The sequence below is a fragment of the Hyperolius riggenbachi genome, chromosome 2 (genome assembly GCF_040937935.1).
Source record: "Hyperolius riggenbachi isolate aHypRig1 chromosome 2, aHypRig1.pri, whole genome shotgun sequence".
NCBI classification, from domain to species: domain Eukaryota; kingdom Metazoa; phylum Chordata; class Amphibia; order Anura; family Hyperoliidae; genus Hyperolius; species Hyperolius riggenbachi.
The window spans coordinates 123,062,519-123,087,426 of record NC_090647.1 but is presented as its reverse complement, the minus strand read 5'-3'; the positions used below and the strand labels follow the sequence as shown (position 1 = coordinate 123,087,426).

Sequence of the window (24,908 nt, the reverse complement as noted above, 5' to 3'; positions counted from 1 at the left end):
AGAGGTGGCACGGGGGACTGAAAAAGGCACTAGAGGACTGAAGGAAGCACAAAGGGGGACATAAGGAGGCACAAACACTCCTGGAGGCATGGCTTCATTCAGGGGGGTGGCAAGAAAAAAGAAGCAGTCCCAGGAGCTCAACTGTGATTATATAATTGAGCCAGGGAGTCAACCAGTCCACACCCGGATCCCTCACGGTGCAAAAAGTCCACAGCAACAGAAGAAAAAGACTGGGTCTCTACCTGGATAAATGCAATTGTAGCACTATTTTATTGCACCATAGTGACAAAACCACACGACGTTTCGGCCATCAGGCCTTTATCAAGTGTGATAAAGGCCTGATGGCCGAAACGTCGTGTGGTTTTGTCACTATGGTGCAATAAAATAGTGCTACAATTGCATTTATTCAGGTAGAGACCCAGTCTTTTTCTTTCATTCAGGGGGTGGCTTCATTTGAGGGGCGGGCTAAATCAGGGGCATGGTGTGCCCCAGGATGAATGGCACTCCAGGCAATAGTATGGAATGTCTTTGCTTAAAAACGGACCTGGCTTCTATGATCTTTCAATGACCCAATGTTCCTCTGCTGGGGCCCTTTTTAAAATATTCATAGGTTGAATATTCGTTCGGTGGCACTCCCCTCCATGTACAAATGTGGCTGCACTGTCTGTGCAGGTGCAAAGGACAGCCTGCGTCTGCCCAGTAGCACTGAGCTGCCCATGCATGTTTTTTTTCTCCATGCAGGAATGTCTGCATGCTACTCTGTAAGCACAAGCCCTACTGGCACCTCCTGCGCAGTGCAGCCACACTGGTTACCATTAACTGACTACATTCTGGTTTGCGTTAACTGACTACATTGTAGGAAAACTGTGCATCTTTTTAATGTAGTTGATGCTGACTAATCTCCATCTAATTATTGCTCTGAAACCCAGTAAAAGTTATATTCATTGAAAATAAAGCCTGTATGTAATCAATGGACAGCTCCCAGCAATACTTTATACAATACACTACAATAACATTTGTAAAGCTTTTTTCTCCCATGTGGGTTAATGGTGTGCACACTAGTAAATTCAGTTAGAATCGTGCCAGTCGGGCTTCTTGTGAACCTGTGATAAGTTTCAGCTATTGATAAGAATAAAGGGGTTAGGGATGGTCCTTTTCACTTCCTTTAAGATACCAAGAAATGCTTCCACACCCTCCTCATCTGGACTGTCAGCAGTGTGTATTGCAAGCTGTGGTTTTCATGCTGTCCAGACCAGGACAGCCACAAACTACAACAGAAGAGAAAATACGTATGTGAATCCGAGAGGTTGTATGTTTACAACACATACTTACAGCCCGCGTGATGTGTGCATCCTTACATTATGTTTCCACTACATCAGCAGATACCAAGCTTCACTTCAAGAAATAGACCTTTTCTCATAAATGTAGCAGTATTTATATTATTAAAGCGGAATATAACCCTACATTTCAACTTTGCTCTAAAACATTATTTACAGTATATTATATGCAACCAGCATTTTTTTTTTACTAGACCAGCATTGGAAGGGTTACACAGGGCTTTAAAGTTCCTGGAGATTTCTGCAGACGCATCCGAAGCTGACATAGATACATTTTGTTTACATAAATGTATCTAAGTGTTGAATGTGACTCACTGTCTCTGACTGAGAAGGAGCTTGGAGGACAGCCAAAGAGTGTGTAACATTTATCAATAGATACATTTAACTAAATAGAATGTATCTATCTGATCTTCTGCATATCTCTCCACGGAACTTTAAATCTCTGTGTTTAACCCTTCCAATGCTGGTCTAGTAAAAAAAATGCTTTTTGCATATAATATGCTGTAAATAATGTTTTAAAGCAAAGTTGAAATGCAGGGTTATATTCCGCTTTAAGTTTGGACTGCTATCAGAGGCAATTCAGACTACAGACGGTCCCCTACTTACAAACAGGTTACTTTCCGGGAGATTGTATATTAAATGTGTTTGTAAGTTATTACCTGAGACAATGAAAATAAAAATGTTATACATACCTGGGGCTTCCTCCAGCCCCCTTCAGGCTAATCGGTCGTCCCTGGCCATCCTCCTCCGCCACCAAGATCCTCCAGTAGATGCCTCTTTTCTCCAGTAGGGGCAGTCTGGCCGCGTGCGCTGTCCCGTTGTGCTCCCGTGGCTGGGAGCATTTTGAGCCTGCGCAGGACCTCAGTCACAACCCAGTCTCATCTCTATGATGCCCTCTAGTGACACCTCCTATTATATGCACCGTTGCAGGGGGAGATAAGACTGCGACAGAGGCTGAATCGGAGTCTCGGCAGCGCGGACCCAGAAGTAAATGAAGCCCGCTACATCATGCATTGCTGTGCCGGAGCCACTTGGGGAACTTATGCTGGACATCATTGGGAGATGTCTCAAAGTGCAGCCGCTGCCCATCCGCTCACCCACCGAGATGTATAGGTAAATATGGCTATTATACTTGCAGGGCCCCGAGGAGCAGGCAGAATGGAGCAGGCTCGGCACTGCGGGGGCCTCAGCAGTGGTCGGGGCCCCGGGGCAGTTGCCCCCATTGCCTCTACAAAGAGCGCCGGCCCTGATTGAAAGTACAGTCTACCTGAATTGTCTAGGTTGGTTGGCAGTATGATCTATGCCCAACACCATTCATTCAGAAGTCAGAATTACTATAGACATGCTGCAGTGTGAGGAATATAGAGGCACCAGTAACAGTGGCAGCTCCTAAAATGGACACTGTGTGCTTTTAAAGTGACATCGAAGCAGAAAAAAACAGAAACGAAAACGTATGATATAATGAATTGTATGTGTTGTACGGATAATTAATAGAGCATTAGTAGCAAAGACAATAGTCTGATAGTTTTATTTTCATATATATAGCTTTTTATCACATTGCATAGTTCTGTCATATTTGCAATTTACTTTTATATTGCTGTATAAGTGCTTCAGAAAATATGGTAGGACTGTCTCCAATCCAAGTTGGGTCGGAGAGCTCAGAGAAGCTCTTTTGCTTAGATAACTGAAGTCTTTTTTTTAACTCTTCCTGTACTGGAAACTACTGGATATGAGACTCATATCTTTGCTACTAATGCTCTATTTCTTAGCTGTACTACACATACAATTCATCATCTCATAAGTTTTTTTTTTTCGCTACGGTGTCACTTTAATTCTGTAAATATATACTCCATGCCAGACAAACTCAAGTTTACAAAGCAGCCAATCACTGGAAGCCACCAGGAATGTAATAAGAAACCATATATTAAAACTGATTTTTAAAATAGTACATACTGAAAATACTTTTTATATGAACATGAACATATGTTTATCTGTATTCAACAATAACAGAGTAAAATCCATAGTTTCCCTAAATTTTCCCACTGTGTTTTTCTTGGCTTCAAAATCCTGATTTTGGAACCACTGACCAGAAAATGATTTTCCTAAATGTTGTGAGTTCAGGGTGGGTTAAAAGTGAGAATGAACATTATTGTAGATCCTTATCTATATCTGCTTTGTTAGCTATCTAAATCTATACAGTATGTGGCCTCTTAACTCTTTTCTGCATGCTCAAGGTCAGCAAGGTCAGGAGAGACCTCTAGCAATCTGGGTGTTCTTTCCTCCATCCAAGGCGGATGTATAATTGTTGTGCCCCTAGGCCAAGTATGTTGTGACTCCCCCTTCTTGTGCCACAGTGCCCCTCCCATTCCCTGTGCAGCCCCCTCTTCCATGTGTATCATCCATGTACAGCTGCCCCTTTTTTCATGAAGAGCTCCCTTGGGCATCCTTTTTCATGTGTTCTCCCCATCTTCACCCTCTTTCATATGTATTACCCCCTCCTTCATGTCCAGATGTCCCTTTGCTTGCATCCGCCCATGCCCGAGGTATTTGTAGCCTTTCCAGAAATCTGGCCCTGCCTCCATTTATGGGAGCATTATTATGTATGAACCACCAGCATTTTAAACACAGTGATATACTTTCCATGTATCCCTTTATGTCATTCCATTGTTTCTGTCCATCTCTCTCTCTGTCTCTCTCTCTCTCACTCATCTACATGAGTTTGTGCTTTTATATAGTATTTCCAACCTGTCCTAATTAACGGACAGACTGTCACTGTAAATATAACCTGTATTAACCACTTGCCGACCGCACACTCATAACGTGCGTCGGCAAAGTGGCAGCTGCAGGACCAGCGACGCAGTACTGCGTCGCCAGCTGCAGCCTAATTAATCAGGAAGCAGCCGCTCGTACGAGCGGCTGCTTCCTGTCAAATCACGGCGGGGGGCTCCGTGAATAGCCTGCGGGCCGCCGATGGCGGCTCGCAGGCTAGATGTAAACACAAGCGGAAATAATCCGCTTTGTTTACATTTGTACGGCGCTGCTGCGCAGCAGCGCCGTAAGGCAGATCGGCGATCCCCGGCCAATCAGCGGCCGGGGATCGCCGCCATGTGACAGGGGACGTCCTGTCACTGGCTGCACAGGACGGATAGCCGTCCTGTGCAGCCCCGATCACCGGGGGAGGCAGCAGGTAGGAGAGGGAGGGGGGAATTTCGCCGCGGAGGGGGCTTTGAGGTGCCCCCCCCGCCACCCACAGCAGGCAGGAGAGATCAGACCCCCCCAGCACATCATCCCCATAGGGGGGAAAAAAGGGGGGCAATCTGATCTCCCTGCCTGCACCCTGATCTGTGCTGGGGGCTGCAGAGCCCACCCAGCACAGATCAATCAAACCAGCGCTGGTCCTTAAGGGGGGGTAAAGGGTGGGTCCTCAAGTGGTTAAAACCACAGTAATATACTAATGTGAAACATCTCTTCTAAATCTATCCTATACAATAAAATGCAAGTGTCCCTGCGTTATCAACTGAATGGTTGTGTGTCCCTGGCTGTTTTGTACTGAGCATGTGCACAGCTAGGGCAGTTAGGACACAGGGCCGGATCTGACAGTTTGCTGTGTGTGGTTCACAGAGGTTCTCATTGCATTGTGGGAAATAACAGCTTTTTCCAACTGCCAAGCAAGCAGCTCCTTATGTGCATATACTTCAGACAGTGGTGGGGAACAAGCAAGCGGGACGCGTATGTGCGCGCATTGCAGGGGGTAGTGGCTGTGACCTAGCGCCCGTTTTTTAATGGGTGGGCCTTTTTACTAGTGAATGATAATGAGATACAGTAAGTATTATTTTCGTTTCTCTATTGAAGGTGCAGTAATACAGTCTGCAATGCTTTCTTTATGGCTATATTTACTGTAGAAACCTGCCATAATAGTCCCATGCGTTCCCAGGGGTCTGTTTGGATGACATTCAGTGAAATAGCTAAACTTCTGTAACACTTTATAAGAAGGAAACAATATAGGTGAACCCAAGGTTAAAATTAACTGATGAGACAAGCATTGTATCTATCCTCCTCCTACTCTTAAAAAATATTTTTTTATATATAATCCATGGTTTTGTTTTCTGTTTAAACATTTACAAAGTAAATTAATGTTTTGTTGTCTCTGCTCTATGGCAGTCTATAAAGTGTCCCAGAGCTAAAAATCTATGAACTATTGACCTTTTTTATCTATCTCTGGTACTCAGAAGTTGTTCTCTGCATGAAAGAGTTTTATGGCTGTAATTCCTTATCAGTGAGGGTTACGCTATAATCTGAAAAGGTTCTGACAAGAGTGACACTGTTACAGCCTGAAGGTTAACTCTTGAAGGCAGAAAAATAAAAATCGAACACAGCCTAGTTATTTATATGTTTGACACTGTACATACCGAACACATGCTTATCTCATCCTGTCAAATGTCGTCTCGGGTACATTATAAAGTGGACCTGAACTCAGTTCTGAAATATAAGCAACAGCATTACAACCTTTAAAGAAAACATTTCTGTGTAATAACTGATACAAATCCTGCAATAAATCTCCTACTTCCTGCTTTCATGGAAGCAGACATAGGGTTAACATACTGGCCCATATGCAATTACATTTTTCTCCGGAGTTTACTCCTAGGTGACATTTTTAAATTTGTCAATAAAATGCCCTTTAAGCCACCAGCAAGCAAGAAAAGGCTCAAAATAAATTTAATAATACTTTTTCATTTACTTTTAGGTACTATTTTAGTTGAAAAGTGCTGGAAAGTTATTTTAACCTTGTAACGATCAGTGTAACACAGAGAGGATCTGATTACCGGTGATCTGCAGTATCACCGAGAATACAGATATATACCTGATTATTGATGATCTGCAGTATCACCGATAATCAGATATATCTCTAACCTCTGGACACCTGAGTAATATGAGTGTTTGGTGCAACAGTAATACTTTGAGGAGAGCTCCCTGTATAGAGGGTGCAAGGCAGTAAGATACTGCCCAAAGAACAGGCTCCTTCCAATGGCCTGAGGCTCCCCAAGGGGAGGAGTCAGGCTGAGAGTGGGAAGGACCAGAGTGTAAATGACACCAATGGTGGAGTGTCACTGACAGATCTGTGAACTATCTCTAAACAGAGGAGATAGTTCTCGAGGTCGGACAAGCCAGGTCGGTAACAGACAGACAGAACAGATACAGAGGAAAGAGACTGATACGGAATCCTAAGGCAAGCAGGGTTTGGCAACGGAGTATCAGATATAGCGAAGTATAAAATCAGAGATCAGAAGAGAGGTCAGGAAAGCAGAAGGTCATAACAAATAATCAACAATAGTCTAGTCTAACGGTGTGAGCTCCTTGATCATCAACACCCTGGAACTAGTCTGAAGTTATAACAGGATGATAAAGCTAATTCCTAGTCTTGGGTGTGAGCTCCGTAGTCATCAACACCCTGGAACTAGTCTGAAGAATAACACAGATAATATACAGTATTCCTAATCTGAGGTGTGAGGTCCGTGATCATCAACACCTTGGAACTGGTCTAGAGAATAACACAAATGATATACAGAATTCCTAATCTGGGGTGTGAGGTCCTTGATCATCAACACCCATGAACTGGTCTAAAGAATCACACAGAATCTGACAAAAGGTCTGAGTGCTACCACGTAGTGATCGCAACGGCAGACAACCAGAGAAAGACCAGCACCCAGTATATATAGCAAGGCGCTCTCCAGCGCCTCCCCTAAGTGCTGGACCAATGGGAAGTGGTGGAATTGTCAGCTGACTCCCTTCTGGCTGTCATAAAAGCTCTGCCTCTCAACGCGCGCGCGCGTCCTTCTGAACCTGTGTGGACTATCAGTCCCAGCCACACCAGACCTGTGCTGTAAGACATCCGCTGTGCTGGACGCGGAACCAGCCGCACCGCTATCAGAGCATGCGGCGGTTCCTCCACGTTCAGCCATACTGCCAGATGTAGGCCTATGCGTGCAAACCGCCGCATCGGACGCGGAATCCGCTGTCTTGTTCTCAGGACATGCGGCGGTTTCTCCGTGTTCCGTCATGCTAGTAGATGCAGGCCCACGCGCGCAACCTGCCGTGTTGGACGCGGAATCAGCCGCCTTGCTCTGAGTACCCGCGGCGGCTTTTCCGCGTTTTCTCACAGTACCCCCCCTGAGGAGTGGACTCCGGAAAGCTCCTACCCGGCTTCTCAGAATGTAGGGCGTGGAATTCCTTCTTTAATTTGTCCGCATGCATGCGACAATCAGGTACCCATGTTCTCTCCTCAATGCCATAACCCTTCCAGTGAACTAAATACTGTACTGAGTTCTGTACAATACGTGAGTCTAAAATCTTTTCCACTTCATACTCAGGTTGGTCATCCACCATCACAGGGAGAGGAGGAGTGGAATCTACATGCACTGCTGGCTTAAGCAGGGACACATGGAACGATCTCACCCCACGCATACTGGCAGGAAGGTCAATGGCATAAGTAACATTGTTGATTTTCTTGGTTACTGGGAAAGGACCCACAAATCTGGGTCCTAACTTGGGCGAAGGCTGTTTTAAAGTCAAATGACGAGTGGACACCCAGACCAAGTCTCCTGGCTGGAACTTCCACTCAATGGAACGTTTCTTGTCAGCTTGACCTTTCTGACTCTGAAAAGCCTTCTGTAGATTCTCCTTCATGATTCCCCAAATGTTCCTAAATGACTTTTGCCAAGCCTCCAAAGCTGGAAATGGAGTAGAAGCTACTGGCAGTGGGGAGAACCTAGGCAACTTTCCGGTTACCACCTGAAATGGAGAGAATCCAGAGGAAGAACTTTTCAAAATATTGTGTGCAAATTCTGCAAATGGCAAAAACTTGACCCAATCATTCTGCGCATCCGCAACATAACACCTTAGAAACTGTTCCAGTGACTGATTCATTCTCTCGGTCTGACCATTGGTCTGTGGGTGGTAGCCCGACGAAAACAACAGTTCCATGCCCTATTGATGACAGAATGCCCTCCAAAATTTAGAAACAAATTGGACTCCCCGATCTGACACTATATTTTCCGGAATGCCATGTAGCCGGAAAATGTGCATGATGAAAAGATCGGCCAATTCGTGGGCCGAGGGGAGTCCTTTCAGAGGCACGCAATGGGCCATTTTGTTGAATCTGTCGACTACCACCCAAATGACCGACATGCCCTCAGACCTCGGGAGCTCACCCACAAAATCCATGGACAAGTGGGTCCATGGTTCATTCGGGGTGGGCAAAGGCTGCAATGTTCCCACAGGTGCCAGACGGGAGGGTTTACATTTTGCACATACTGCACATTCTCTCACATACTCCTTGCAGTCAGTTGCCAAAGAAGGCCACCGAGCACACCTAGCAACAAGGTCCTGTGTTCTGGAGGCCCCAGGATGTCCAGCATTTTTGTGGGAGTGGAACATCTGCAATATCTGGAGACGAAACGGCAATGGTACAAACATGACCCCTTCAGGTTTTCCCCCAGGGACATCCGGCTGGAAGGGACTTAAAGTCTCCATCCAGTTCTTCCAGGTCTCTGTGGCAGCCAATACCACTTTCTGTGGGATAATAGTCTCTGGGTCTGAGGACTGTGCTGTCTCTGGCTCAAAGCATCTGGATAAAGCATCTGCTTTAATGTTTTTACTACCCAGAGTATACGTAATTACAAATCTGAATCTCGAGAAAAACAGTGACCACCGAGCCTGACGGGGACTCAATCTCTTAGCCCCCTCAATGTATTCCAAATTTTTGTGATCAGTGTAAACTGTAATCGTATGTTCTGCTCCTTCTAGCCAATGACGCCATTCCTCAAAGGCCAATTTAATGGCTAGGAACTTCCTGTTGCCTATATCGTAGTTTTTCTCTGCTGGTGAAAACCTACGTGAAAAATAGGCACACGGGTGTAATCTTCCCTGCAACCCAGAACGCTGAGACAGCACAGCCCCCACCCCGACCTCTAAGGCATCCACCTCTACGATAAAGGGATAGGAGGTGTCGACGTGTCTCAAAATGGGTGCTGAACAAAACAATTCTTTCAGAGTGGAGAAAGCAGCCAGAGCTTCGGGGGACCAGTGGTTGGTATCTGCCCCTCTCTTTGTGAGACTGGTGAGGGGTGCAATGACTGTGGAGTACCCCTTTATGAACCTTCTATAGTAATTTGCGAACCCTAAAAATCTCTGGAGAGCCTTCAGTCCCACTGGCTGAGGCCACTCCAGGACAGCAGAGACTTTGGCGGGGTCCATAGAAAGGCCCGAGGTAGAAATTATATACCCCAGAAAGGCGACAGATGTTACCTCAAAAATGCATTTCTCCAACTTAGCATAAAGCATGTTTTGTCTTAGCTTGTGCAACACAAATCTGACATGAGCCCGGTGCTCCGTGAGGTTAGCTGAGAAGATTAGTATATCATCTAGATATACCAGGACAAATTTACCCAAAACCTCCCTGAACACTTCATTGATGAGTTCCTGAAAGACGGCCGGAGCGTTACACAACCCGAAGGGCATCACCAGGTACTCGTAATGCCCATCTGGTGTGTTAAAGGCCGTCTTCCACTCATCGCCCTCTCTGATCCGTACCAGGTTGTATGCACCCCGCAAATCCAATTTTGAGAAAATCTTAGCATTGGTGACCTGAGTAAATAAATCGTCTATCAAAGGTAATGGATAGCGATTTTTTACTGTGATTTTATTCAGACCCCGATAATCAATGCATGGTCGAAGGCCTCTGTCTTTTTTCTTTACAAAAAAGAAACCTGCTCCAGCAGGTGACCGGGAAGGGCGAATGAACCTTTTAGCTAAGTTTCTGCGGATATATTCCTGCATGGCCAATTTCTCCGTCCCAGATAAATTGTAGAGGTGACCTCTAGGGGGGCATACAACCAGACCGGAGATCAATGGCACAATCGAAAGGGCGATGTGGAGGAAGTTTATCAGCTGATCTAGGACAAAACACGTCTGAGAATTCAGAATACTGATCTGGTACTCCCTCCATGTGAATCTTGGTCTGGCCCAAGGTTACCTTCGCTAAACAATGATGAAAGCAATGGGACGACCAGCTCGTTAGCTGACCAGTGGCCCAATTTATCTGAGGGGAGTGAAGTTGTAACCAAGGCATGCCAAGGATGATCGTGGAGGTTGTCATGTGTAACACACAAAAAAATCAAATTTTCCTTATGCAGCACCCCAATAGCGACTCCCACCTCAGGGGTCTGTGACAGAGGACTGTTACCCTGCAGAGGGGAATCATCTACTGCCGTAATTTGAATAGGAGGTTTTACCGGGGTGACCGGAATACCCAATTTTTTTGCAAATTAATAATCCATAAAATTAGCCGCTGAGCCCGAGTCAATGAAGGCTTCAGTGACTTCAGACTTATCTTCCCATGAAATAGTACAAGGAAGAAGCAAACGTTTATCATCTAGGGGTAAAAATTGCACGCCTAGGATATTACCCCCAACTACTCCTAGGCAGTAGCGTTTCCTGATTTCTTAGGGCAATTCTGTACTCTATGACCCCCCTCTGCACAATAAAGACAAAGCTGCTCTGCTATCCTGCGTTTCCGCTCCACTTGAGACAATTTTGACCGACCAATCTGCATTGGTTCAGGTGGAGGCGAAACGGGAGGAGGTGGAGTCATAGGGGGCGCAGCGTGAGATACCATTCTCGCATAGTTCCTACCCCGGGTCTGTCTCTGATAACACAGCCGGTGATCTATTCTGATGGCCGATGAAATGGCCTCATCGATGGACTTAGGTTCAGGCTGACTTAACATAAGATCGGAGACCTCATCTGACAACCCTGATATGAAACAATCTAAAAGGGTAAAGGTATCCCACCTGGCTGATACTGACCACCTCCTAAATTCAGCAACGTACTCTTCAACCAGACTCTTGCCTTGACGTAACAGTTTGAGCTTCTGTTCAGAAGTCGAGGCAATGTCTGGATCATCGTAAATTATACCCATGGCTTTAAAAAAATTCCTCTACAGAGGTTAGGGCCTGGTGACTGGTGGGAAGGCTATACGCCCAGGTCTGAGAATCACCAGATAACAAGGTTTTAATAAAGGTAACCCTTTGGGCCATAGTTCCTGAAGAATTAGGTCTCAACTCAAAGTATGATAACACTCTACTCCTAAAATTTCGGAAGTCAGATCTGTGACCGGAAAATTTTTCAGGTACAGGCATACGTATGCAGGGAAGTAGATCACAGTCCTGGAACAACTTCAGGAAGAATATTCCTGATTTTGCCGGTGCTGCGCCTCACCCAGGTCACCCCCCTGGGGAAATTGAAACTTACATACAGTGAAGAGGCGGCACACAACAGGCTTGCTATTCAAAGCATATATTCGTGGTGGAGCAACACTACATGTTACGAACCTTCGCGGTTCTTCATCAGTTGTATAATGAGACAAAACACAACACCCACATTTATAATAGCACCAAGACCACACTCCTTCACCTAGGGGCGTTGGTCATTAACTATACAATAACCACACCTTACTATCCAATGCTAGCCCATTACATCGGCTCTCCATAAATATATATGAAATATAAATGCATATAAATAGTACAAAATTACCACAACTCTTAACTTTATTTGTTTTTTTGTTTTTTTAAAACCTATCTTCATAAGGGCACTCCTGTATCAGGCTACCCATCTAATAAATTTTGACTGACCGTAATCCTAGGGCACTCCACTAGGGCAACCCGTAGACACCGACCTAAAAAAGAAAGGTGAAGGCTGTAACAATGTCCAGTCACATCAATAATCAATTGTATAATCAATTTTACCGCTAACTTCACTTAGCTACCTTCTAAAAGACCCTCTACACAGCATCATAAAAAGCATTTCCACTGTACATGTTCATTCATCCCTCTTGGATGCACAACATCCAAGTAATTTATCCATCGTGCTTCTTTTTGGAGCAGTAACTTCTCTTTATCTCCCCTACAACTCTGTAAATCCAGGGAGTCGAGCACCATCCATCTTAATTGTGGGACTCTGTGTCTAGCATCACGAAAATGTCTAGACACAGAAGTCTCATATTTTTCTTTCCCTTATCTGCCAATAAATCGCTTGTGTTCTTGAATTCGTACCCTTACTGCCCGTGTGGTCATGCCTACATACATCATGCCACACTGACATTTTAAACCATAAACAACATATGTGCTTGCACAAGAATACCTCTTTCTAATTTGTACTTTCTTTCCTGTATGGGGATGAGAGATGGAATTGCCTCCTATTATTGCTGAACACACGCTGCAACTCAGGGGTGCCTCTAGCCATTTTGTCACTCCAGGCGAGAAATCCTGTGCCCCCCCCCCCCCCCCCCGAAAAAAATAATTGTATTGCAGCAGCGTTTTACCATAAAATCAGAAAATACACTTATCGCGGCATGGGTTCACCAGAAAATACAGGTGATGGGAGCACAATCAAGGAGGCCCACAGATGCCAAGACTGGGCATGTGCAGTAGCTGCAACTAGTGCTTTCAGAGGGGGCTGCAACACAAGCGAGCAGACCGGGGGGACACTGAGGGACCTGACAGGCTACAGGATGCTGGAAGGAGCCCCAGGCAAGTAAATAAAATCTACTTTTTTGGGTGCCAATTCAGTGGTACTTAAGTGCAGATTACGACCCTGTTCATTATCTGCAATACTTAAAGTACCCCTGAATTGGCCTAAAAAAATCGATTTTACTTACCTGGGGCTTCCTCTCGGCCCCTGCAGTCCATATGTTCCTTTAGTGTCCATCTGGTCTGGTCCATTCTCCTGCAGCCAACTCCAGTAAAGTTCCACACTGAGCCAGTTAGGGACTACTTCACTTGCGCAGCCCTAGCCATGCATCTCCTTGGTTGCACTCTAGTGGACAGGACCATTCTGCGCCTTTATAGTTATAAGCTTTAATTAACTTTGCAGGTGCAGTACACTCCTCGCCACAGCAGTGTGACCAAGGAAACGCATGGCCAGGGCCACGCATGTGCTGTAGTTCCTGACTTCTGGGGCTGACAGCGGTAGAACGGAGTGGCTCAGAAGAACACAGAGGGAGGCACTATTATTATTTTATATAGCACCAACAACTTCCGCAGTGCTGTACAGTGCCTTTTCGCTTAGCTGTCCCTCAGAAGTAGAGTTGGGCCGAACCTCCGATTTTAGGTTCGCGAACCGGGTTCGCGAACTTTCGCGGAACGTTCGGTTCGCGTTAAAGTTCGCAAACCGCAAGAGACTTCAATGGGGATGCGAACTTTGAAAAAAAAAATAATTATGCTGGCCACAAAAGTGATGGAAAAGATGTTTCAAGGGGTCTAACACCTGGAGGGGGGCATGGCGGAGTGGGATACACGCCAAAAGTCCCCGGGAAAAATCTGGATTTGACGCAAAGCAGCGTTTTAAGGGCAGAAATCATATTGAATGCTAAATGACAGGCCTAAAGTGCTTTAAAACATCTTGCATGTGTATACATCAATCAGGTAGTGTAATTAAGGTACTGCTTCACATTGACACACCAAACTGTTCACTGAACAGAACAGGTATACAGTGGCGGGTTCACAGAACAGGTATACAGTGGCGGGTCCACTGAACAGAACAGGTATACAGTGGCGGGTTCACAGAACAGGTATGCAGTGGCAGGATCACTGAACACAATAGGTATGCAGTGGCTTGTTCACTAAACAGGTATACAGTGGCGGGTCCACTGAACAGAACAGGTATACAGTGGCGGGTTCACTGAACAGGTATACAGTGGCGGGTCCACTGAACAGAACAGGTATACAGTGGCGGGTTCACAGAACAGGTATGCAGTGGCAGGTTCACTGAACACAACAGGTATGCAGTGGCGGGTTCACTGAACAGGTATACAGTGGCGGGTCCACTGAACAGAACAGGTATACAGTGGCGGGTCCACTGAACAGAACAGGTATACAGTGGCGGGTCCACTGAACAGAACAGGTATACAGTGGCGGGTTCACAGAACAGGTATACAGTGGCGGGTCCACTGAACAGAACAGGTATACAGTGGCGGGTTCACAGAACAGGTATGCAATGGCAGGATCACTGAACAGGTATGCAGTGGCAGGATCACTGAACAGGTATGGAGTGGCAGGATCACAGTACAGGTATGCAGTGGGCTGAGGGCTCACTGAACAGAACAGGTATGCAGTGGCAGGATCACTGAACAGGTATGGAGTGGCAGGATCACAGTACAGGTATGCAGTGGGCTGAGGGCTCACTGAACAGAACAGGTATGCAGTGGCAGGATCACTGAACAGGTATGCAGTGGCAGGATCACAGTACAGGTATGCAGTGGGCTGAGGGCTCACTGAACAGAACAGGTATGCAGCCAGGAAGAAGTTAAGCCTAACTAATCTTTCCCTATATGAGAGACTGCAGCAGCTCGCCCTACTCTCACTAATGCAGGCACACGAGTGGCCGTAATGGCCGCCGCTGCCTGCCTTATATAAGAGGGGGTGGGGCTCCAGGGGCTAGTGTAGCCTAATTGGCTACACTGGGCCTGCTGACTGTGATGTAGAGGGTCAAAGTTGACCCTCAGTGCATTATGGGGCGAACCGAACTTCTTCCGCAAAAGGTTCGCGTGCGGTACCCGCACGCGAACCACCTACGTTCGCGCGAACCACGTTCGCGCGAACCACGTTCGCCGGCGAACCGTTCGGCCCAACTCTACTCAGAAGGCCTCACTATCTAATCCCTACCATAGTCCTATGTCTATGTATGTATCATGTAGTGTGTGTATTGTAGTCTAGGGCTAATTTAGGGGGAAGCCAATTAACCTATCTATATGTTTTTGGGATGTGGAAGGAAATCTGAGTGCCCAGAGGAAACCCACACAGACAAGGGGAGAACATACAAACTCTGTGTAGATAGCGGGATAGCTGGGATTGGAACCAGGGACCCAGCACTGCAAGGCGAGAGAGCTATCCACTATGCCACCGTGCCTCTAGTTAAAGGTTTCCTGAGCGCAAAGCATTAGGAGAGACGGATGCATGAATGGTGAGCTATCCTGATGCCCACTGCTCCCCCCCCCCTCTGCTCTCCTCTGCCCCGCTCCTTTCATGCCCGACTCCAGCGACCCGGAAGAGGCTGTCAAAGGGGCTTTAGGTATGAAAGGAGGGGGCAGAGAAATGGTGGTCGTCAGGACAGCTCACTATTCATGCCTGCTCGCTCCCCCAGTTTCTCCTAATGCTTTGAGCTCTGGTATCCTTTAAAAGAAACCTAAAGGTACATACTCGCTGGAAGATGGATCAGGTAACCCACGGCAACACAACAAACAAGCATTTCTTAATCTATATTCCTAGCGCACGGCACACGACGGGCACGAACGAGAAATCGCTGGTTGTGAGAAAATTTCACACCAAAGTTACATCTTGGGTATGTGCCTTTAGGGTTATTAGAAATGAACTGGAGGAAGACAAGGGCAGGAGGGGAGCTGACTAATTAGGCTGACCCCAGGTCATAGCTGGACAGGGAGTATGTGTGCTGATAAAAAGGCTCCCTTCCCCCATGACTCCTGTCTGTTTAGCAGCGGACCAGCTCAGACAGTGGATGCAGCAAAAACAAATCCAGGGGGAGAGAGACTCACAGGAAGGGACAGTTCCTGCCTGTCCCCAGGGAGAGAGACCTGCTGGCATCACATGCTTTCAGCACGTGGGATAAGGCAGCCAGCAAGTACACACAACATGAGAGGAGTGCAGAGACTCAGCAGCACAAACCTTTCTGTGCTGGGACTGTGGGACACTGATCTAGCTGTCACTTGTCATGCTGGCTGCTCTCTGCTCTGCTCGAGAATCGAGCTGTCTTGCTTCTGTTTCTGCGGTGGCAACAGAGGGCTGGAGGCGGAGACGAAGTCTGACTGGGCAGGCTGGGAGGGACAAAGGCTGGGCTGAGCTGTATTCAGGAGACTCCACTGCACTGAAGGAGAGAGATGGCGGTCCAGTAGGCAGAACACTGGGAACGTGTCAGCTGTGCTAGCTGACAGAAAGAAAAAAGCACTCTGCAGTAGGAGCGAGTAGTCCCCTTGCATTGCGCTCCTGCCTTCTCCTGCGCTCTAGGCAGAAATTTATACTTGCCTTATGGCTCAGACGGCTGGCAAACGTACCATTCTTCTGTTGATTGTGTCTGGTAGGACTGGTGTCCGTATCCACCTTCCTGACAGTGTTTTGGATAGTCCTTCCTCTTTTGAGGGCGAACACAGGTTGCTCCTGAAAAAGGCCTCCCACCCCTTGGTCGCTGCTAAGTACAGGCCAAAACTTTCTCACTACTTTTTTAACCAATGGGGTATTTTTACCAAACTGCATGACAAATGGTATCCGTTTATCACCTCCCCCTGTTCTGTTGCTGCCTCTCAATAACTTCTCTCTTTCCAACCTACCCACTTCCTCCTGGATTCTCACTACGTGATCCCGTGGGTAACCCTTGGTAACAAATTTGTCTACCAACTCATGCCCTGCCCGAGCATAATCCTCAGGCGTGGAACAAATTCTTTTGGCTCTTAAGAATTGGCCTTTGGGGATGGCTCTTGTGGTATGTGGATGATGATAAGTATCCTTTCTCAATAAGTTATTACGATCGGTGGGCTTTTTAAATAATTTTGTACTAAACTTGTTCTCTTGTTTAGAAATGGAAACGTCCAGGAAGTTGACCATCTCACTCGACGTCTCCATTGTAAACCTAATGGTGCTGTGGCCTATATTGGCCTCCCCCACCATTTCTTCCAATGTAGCCATGGGTCCCTTCCATAAAATTAATACGTCATCTACAAACCTGAAATACTGGTAGATGTATTCTTTGTACCTCAGGTTGTTAAGAAAAAACTTTTTCTCGAGGGACTCCACAAATATATTTGCCACCGAAGGGGCAGCTGGTGAACCCATACTTGCCCCTTGCTTCTGAAAATAAAACTCCCCATGGAACTTGAAATAATTGAACTTGAGAATTAACTCTTATACATCCAGCAAAAAGTACACTTCTGAGTTTGTCAAATTCATATCTAGCAAATTCGATTCGACACAGCTAATGGCCTCCTCCTGTGGAATGGCAGTAAACAAACTCTGAATGTCTAGACTACAAAAAATTAAATCATCAGGAAGTTCATTCAAAGACCCCAATCTACATAGTAGATCGGTGGTGTCCTTGAGGCAATGTGTAAAAGTCTTTACAATCTCTTGTAAATAGCCATCCAGTTAACCCGCCAGTGGATACAATACACTCCCACGGCTGGACACAATGGGGCGGCCTGGAGGGTCCTGCAGCCCCTTATGGATCTTAGGAAGGAGATAAAGCAATGGGACACAAGGATAATCAGTGGTCAATCCCTTTGCTGTTTGTTGTGGAATAGTCCCATCCTCAACTGCACACGCTAACAGGAAGTCCACTTTCGCTTTTACCTCGTTAGTTGGATCACTCTCGCACCGCTCATAGTGCTCGATGTTACCCACTTGTCTCAATCCTTCTTGTACATAGCTGTCCTTGTCTTGCACAACTGTTGCGCCCCCCTTGTCTGCCTTTAATATAATGATGCTGTAATTGTCACGAAGTGCACTAAGTGCCTGCTTTTCTGTTACCGTGAGATTACTACGTACTTTTTTATTGTCCCACTTTGCTTTCACCTCATTTTTCACTGCTTTTTCAAATGCATCTATTGCTGGGCAACACACATCAGGAGTCCAATCTGATCTATTCAGGTACCTTGCAACATTAACATGCTTGTGCTCACTACTGCGGGGCTGGTCTTTAAAGTGTACTTTCAATTTCAGTGTGCGAATAAATTTATAGAAAGCAACTTCCCATTCAAATAACTGATCACTGTACACAGGGACAAAACCTAATCCTTTTTCCAATACTGATAACTCAGCTGGGGATAACACATAGTTCGAAATGTTTATCACATTGCTCACCTTCGGCCGGTTGCGCGTGTTATAACCCTCTCTCGGTGGTAGTGCCACATTGTGATCAGTGCTGGTGCCCGCAATGTCCCGGATTGATTGGTTTACTTGCGTAGGTCTTGTATGCTCATTGCCTGAGTCGTCCGTCATTGAGTCTGAGGATGCCGTGTATCTATAGGCTAAGTCTCTTGCGCCACCGCGGCCACGCCGCCCACGGTGTTCGCGCTGTCCACGGCTTCCTCCGCGTCCTCTGCCCGGTCTCTCTCCACTATTCTGCCGCTGCGGAAAGCGGCGCCTCAGTGGGTACTCGTCCCTTGTGCTTCCGGGTCGCATACCCCTGCCGGATGTGGCGTAACTCTGGTCAACCAGTTCATCCTCTACTCCGGCGGGACGTTGATAACGGTTTCTCCTTTGGCGTCTATCTTGCTTCCATGAGTAGACCCGATCTAAGGTATAATCTTCAACATCTCTTAATATCTTTTTCTTCTTCTTATCCGAGATGGCAATCTTTTCGTCCTCTATGTTGTTATCAAGTTCCTCCATTATATCAATGTATTCACAATCATTGGCACAACTCTCTAGATCATTAGTTGCAGTAGATATATCCACCTTAAGTTTATTCAAATGCACAGATAATCTTTCAATGGTCAGCGCCATCACATCAATGCTGCTTTTGTTCAATATTTCAAAGAATCTTTGTATGAAAATCGGGTCGTCATTCAACAAAGTGGACCTCAGTCCAATTCGATATCCTCTTGGTATTCTTCTGTTTTTAACATAGTCAGCCAAAAACATGCGGTGTAGATTATATCTTAACTCTTTTCTTTTTAGGTCATACAGCACTTCCTTAGCCTGTTTGACGTTACCTCCAGTCTCCACACTCATCTCAGGTACCTCACTTAGGATCCTTTGGATGTCCTGGTCGTCATAGGCAAAGGTACATGCTTGTTGCTTGATGTTTTCTGTGGTAGTGTTGGTGTTATTCTCATCTGCTCCACTGGTTCCAGAAGCCATGGTGGGTGAACATACAACATGCAGGGAAGTAGATCACAGTCCTGGAACAACTTCAGGAAGAATATTCCTGATTTTGCCGGTGCTGCGCCTCACCCAGGTCACCCCCCTGGGGAAATTGAAACTTACATACAGTGAAGAGGCGGCACACAACAGGCTTGCTATTCAAAGCATATATTCGTGGTGGAGCAACACTACGTATGTCTGTGCTAGGAGGAGATCGCACTTCATCCACAGCCGTCTGGAGGGTTTGTATAGACCCGGACAATGCGTTAATTAACGCCCGGTGACTACCCAGCACTTGGTTGATGTTATCCACCGAAGTGGTAAGTGTGCCCAGACGGCCGGTGAGAGCGTCCATTTGCATTTTTGGTCTGCTGTTCTGTAACGATCGGTGTAACACAGAGAGGATCTGATTACCGGTGATCTGAAGTATCACCGACAATACAGATATATACCTGATTATTGATGATCTGCAGTATCACCGATAATCAGATATATCTCTAACCTCTGGACACCTGAGTAATATGAGTGTTTGGTGCAACAGTAATACTTTGAGGAGAGCTCCCCGTATAGAGGGTGCAAGGCAGTAAGATACTGCCCAAAGAACAGGCTCCTTCCAATGGCCTGAGGCTCCCCAAGGGGAGGAGTCAGGCTGAGAGTGGGAAGGACCAGAGTGTAAGTGACACCAATGGTGGAGTGTCACTGACAGATCTGTGAACTATCTCTAAACAGAGGAGATAGTTCTCGAGGTCGGACAAGCCAGGTCGGTAACAGACAGACAGAACAGATACAGAGGAAAGAGACTGATACGGAATCCTAAGGCAAGCAGGGTTTGGCAACGGAGTATCAGATATAGTGAAGTACAAAATCAGAGATCAGAAGAGAAGTCAGGAAAGCTGAAGGTCATAACAAATAATCAACAATAGTCTAGTCTAACGGTGTGAGCTCCTTGATCATCAACACCCTGGAGCTAGTCTGAAGTTATAACAGGATGATAAAGCTAATTTCTAGTCTTGGGTGTGAGCTCCGTAGTCATCAACACCCTGGAACTGGTCTAGAGAATAACACAAATGATATACAGAATTCCTAATCTGGGGTGTGAGGTCCTTGATCATCAACACCCAGGAACTGGTCTAAAGAATCACACAGAATCTGACAAAAGGTCTGAGTGCTACCACGTAGTGATCGCAACGGCAGACAACCAGAGAATGACCAGCACCCAGTATATATAGCAAGGCGCTCTCCAGTGCCTCCCCTAAGTGCTGGACCAATGGGAAGTGGTGGAATTGTCAGCTGACCGGCTTGGTCAGCTGACTCCCTTCTGGCTGTCATAAAAGCTCTGCCTCTCAACGCGCGCGTCCTTCTGAACCTGTGTGGACTATCAGTCCCAGCCACACCAGACCTGTGCTGTAAAACATCCGCTGTGCTGGACGCGGAACCAGCCGCACCGCTATCAGAGCATGCGGCGGTTCCTCCGCGTTCAGCCATACTGCCAGATGTAGGCCTATGAGTGCAAACCGCCGCATCGGACGCGGAATCCGCCGTCTTGTTCTCAGGACATGCGGCGGTTTCTCCACGTTTCGTCATGCTAGTAGATGCAGGCCCACGCGCACAACCTGCCGTGTTGGATGCGGAATCAGCCGCCTTGCTCTGAGTACCCATGGCGGCTTTTCCGCGTTTTCTCACAAACCTATTTTGGTTCCTGGACGTATAAACTACGTCCAGGAACCATGCACGCTGCCGCGCGCTCCCGAGGCCGATCGCGCGCGGGCACGCGTGCTCCCGGCCCACGGTTCGTTAGCCAGGCAATCAGTGAATCGGGCTATGGTGCCCGATCACTGATTCCTCTCCCACGCTGAAAAAGCGACAGCTTCTCTCGGAAGCTGCGCCTTTTCTGGCTGTTACCTCCCCCATGTGTCGCCCTAAGCGTGTGTTACGCTTAGAGTGACGTCATGTAAACAAACTCATGGCCGCCATCTTGTGGTCAAAAAGTAATACTACAACTAAAAGTAAAAAAAAAATGAAAATCAACACACATTTACATTATAAACCTATTGTTTACCTCCCACCCTCCCAAAACTACCCAAATAAAATGTTTAATATAAAAAAAACAAAAAACATTACAATAAAAAAAAACGTAAATATTTACCTAAGGGTCTAAACTTTTTAAATATCAATGTAAAGATGAAATATTTCTATATTTTTTTTTATTTTAAACTTGTAAATAGTGCTAGATGCAAAACGGAAAAAATGCACCTTTATTTCCAAATAAAATATTGTCACCATACATTGTGATAGGGACATATTTTTAATGGTGTAATAACCGGGACATATGGGCAAATACAATACGTGAGTTTTAATTATGGAGGCATGTATTATTTTAAAACTATAATGGCTGAAAACTGAGAAATAATCAATTTTTTCCATTTTTTTCTTATTCTTCCTGTTAAAATGCATTTACAGTAAAGTGGCTCTTAGCAAAATGTACCCCCCAAAGAAAGCCTAATTGGTGGCGGAAAAAACAAGATATAGATCAGTTCATTGTGATAAGTAGTGATAAAGTTATAGGCTAATGAATGGGAGGTGAACATTTCTCAAGTGAAAATGACGGAACGCGAATGGGTTAAAAAGGAAAATTATCTCCTAGGAGAAAACTTGGGTGAAAAAGTGAATTGCATAAGGGCCCACTGTGTTTACAAATTAGCTGCTCTGCTAAGGCAGCCAGCTGACACAGCTGAGAGATCAAATGACACCTGTGATTAGTCAGAGATGAGGGGGAATTAGACAAGCTACAGGGAGTGCAGAATTATTAGGCAAATTAGTATTTTGACCACATCATCCTCTTTATGCATGTTGTCTTACTCCAAGTTGTATAGGCTTGAAAGCCTTCTACCAATTAAGCATATTAGGTGATGTGCATCTCTGTAATGAGAAGGGGTGTGGTCTAATGACATCAACACCCTATATCAGGTGTGCATAATTATTATGCAACTTCCTTTCCTTTGGCAAAATGGGTCAAAAGAAGGACTTGACAGGCTCAGAAAAGTCAAAAATAGTGAGACATCTTGCAGAGGGATGCAGCACTCTTAAAATTGCAAAGCTTCTGAAGCGTGATCATCGAACAATCAAGCGTTTCATTCAAAATAGTCAACAGGGTCGCAAGAAGCGTGTGGAAAAACAAAGGCGCAAAATAACTGCCCATGAACTGAGAAAAGTCAAGTGTGCAGCTGCCAAGATGCCACTTGCCACCAGTTTGGCCATATTTCAGAGCTGCAACATCACTGGAGCGCCCAAAAGCACAAGGTGTGCAATACTCAGAGACATGGCCAAGGTAAGAAAGGCTGAAAGACGACCACCACTGAACAAGACACACAAGCTGAAACGTCAAGACTGGGCCAAGAAATATCTCAAGACTGATTTTTCTAAGGTTTTATGGACTGATGAAATGAGAGTGAGTCTTGATGGGCCAGATGGATGGGCCCGTGGCTGGATTGGTAAAGGGCAGAGAGCTCCAGTCCGACTCAGACGCCAGCAAGGTGGAGGTGGAGTACTGGTTTGGGCTGGTATCAAAGATGAGCTTGTGGGGCCTTTTCGGGTTGAGGATGGAGTCAAGCTCAACTCCCAGTCCTACTGCCAGTTTCTGGAAGACACCTTCTTCAAGCAGTGGTACAGGAAGAAGTCTGCATCCTTCAAGAAAAAACTTGATTTTCATGCAGGACAATGCTCCATCACACGCGTCCAAGTACTCCACAGCATGGCTGGCAAGAAAGGGTATAAAAGAAGAAAACTAATGGCATGGCCTCCTTGTTCACCTGATCTAAACCCCATTGAGAACCTGCGGTCCATCATAAAATGTGAGATTTCCCAGATTTTATCAGCATGTGGACTGTAAAACCAGAGGAGAAAACACCTAGGATCATGTCTATACAAACATAAAAAGTGCCTATAAGATCACCCCACGCCCCCCACTGGGACAGTCTGACCATCTATCTTTGTTTCTTATTCCCGCATACAAAGCCATTATCAACACTGCTAAACCAATTTGCAAGTCTGTTAAAGTCTGGCCTGAGACTGCCATCTCTCAGCTCCAAGATTGCTTTGAAAATACAGATTGGGATATTTTCTTTCATGAAACAGACCTGGAGACGAGTACTTCCTCTGTATTGTCATATGTTAATTTCTGTGTGGACACCATCGCTGTCAACAAAAGAATTACGGTTTACCCAAATCATAAACCATGGATAACAAAAGAACTCAAGGAACTTCTAAAGAATAGAAACAAAGCTTTTAAAATACAGGACAAAGAAGCATATTCTTCAGCCAGAGCAAGTCTGAAAAAAGGCATACAAAATGCAAAACTTAAATACAAACAAAGGATTGAGGAAAACTTTGAAAATGACTCAAACCCAAAGAGGATGTGGCAAAGCATTCAACTATTCACAGATTACAAAAAGAAGAATAGCACTCAACATACACTGGACAATAACATCCCCAGCCTAGCAGAGGAATTTAACAACTTCTTTGCTAGATTTGAAAAAGACAACAATCGGCCTCCAGTCAACTTTGGGCCCACTACAAACTCACAGCCTTTAATCCTTCACATACATGAAGTGCAGCAAGCACTCACAAATATCAACACCAGGAAAGCTGCAGGTCCTGATGGTGTGCAAGGACGTGTGCTCCAGGCCTGTGCTGGTCAACTAGCAAAAGTTTTTACACAAATATTCAACCTCTCTCTGTTCTTGGGTGTAGTCCCATCATGCCTTAAATCTACAACCATTGTGCCAGTCCCCAAAAATCCTAGGATAACCTGTCTTAATGATTATCGACCAGTTGCTCTAACCCCTGTCATCGCCAAGTGCTTTGAACGACTGGTAGCCACACACATCAAGGCCTCCATCCCAGAAAATCTAGATCAACACCAGTTTGCTTACCGAACAAATAGATCGACTGAGGATGCCATCTGTGTAGCTCTCCATGCTGCCCTCTCACACCTGGAAAAGCCCAACTCCTATGTTAGGATGCTCTTTGTTGACTACAGCTCAGCATTTAACACCATTGTACCTAGCCAGCTGACCAACAAACTCCATGCACTAGGTCTTGCTCCCTCCATATGTACTTGGTTATTGGACTTCCTTACTAATCACCCTCAAACTGTCAGACTAGGAATACAGACATCCACCACCCTTACCTTGAGCACTGGCATGCCACAGGGCTGTGTATTAAGCCCTCTCCTCTATGCACTTTTCACCCATGACTGCCAGCCTATCCATACCTCAAACGTAATTGTTAAGTTTGCAGATGATACGACTGTCATTGGGCTTATATCAGACAATGAGGAAGCTGCATACAGAGAAGAAGTTAGGAACCTGACTGCATGGTGCGACATTAACAACCTGTTATTAAATACAAAGAAGATCAAAGAAATTATTCTGGACTTTAGGACCACCAAAAAGACCACTCACCTACCGCTAATGATCAATGCAGAGGCTGCGGAGAGAGTTTCCAGCTTCAAATGTTTGGGAGTCACCATCGCAGTGAACCTGTCCTGGGCTGACAATGCTTTAGCTCTAGGAAAACAGGAAAAAAGAACCGAGAGCCGAATCTAGTGTAGTATGTTCAAAAATATGGCAAATGTATTTGACTGAGT

The 24,908-nt window shown here is 45.8% G+C and overlaps 2 long non-coding RNA genes across 3 annotated transcripts in view; one reads left to right on the top strand and one right to left on the bottom strand.

Annotated features, from left to right (window-relative positions):
• Positions 1–978: 978 nt before the first annotated feature.
• LOC137544055 (uncharacterized) lies at positions 979–16,168 on the bottom strand. The gene is made up of 4 exons (XR_011025712.1): positions 16,073–16,168; positions 12,026–12,069; positions 5,747–5,816; positions 979–1,268 (listed from the first exon to the last, which is right to left on the bottom strand). It is a non-coding gene; the product is annotated as an uncharacterized lncRNA (long non-coding RNA).
• LOC137544054 (uncharacterized) overlaps positions 5,036–24,908 on the top strand; it is a 56,805-nt gene continuing 36,932 nt past the window's right edge. For both annotated transcript variants that reach the window (XR_011025710.1, XR_011025711.1), the window contains exons 1-3: positions 5,036–5,159; positions 7,706–7,811; positions 19,076–19,181. This is a non-coding gene — a long non-coding RNA (uncharacterized lncRNA). The remainder of the gene's footprint in view (positions 5,160–7,705; positions 7,812–19,075; positions 19,182–24,908) is intronic.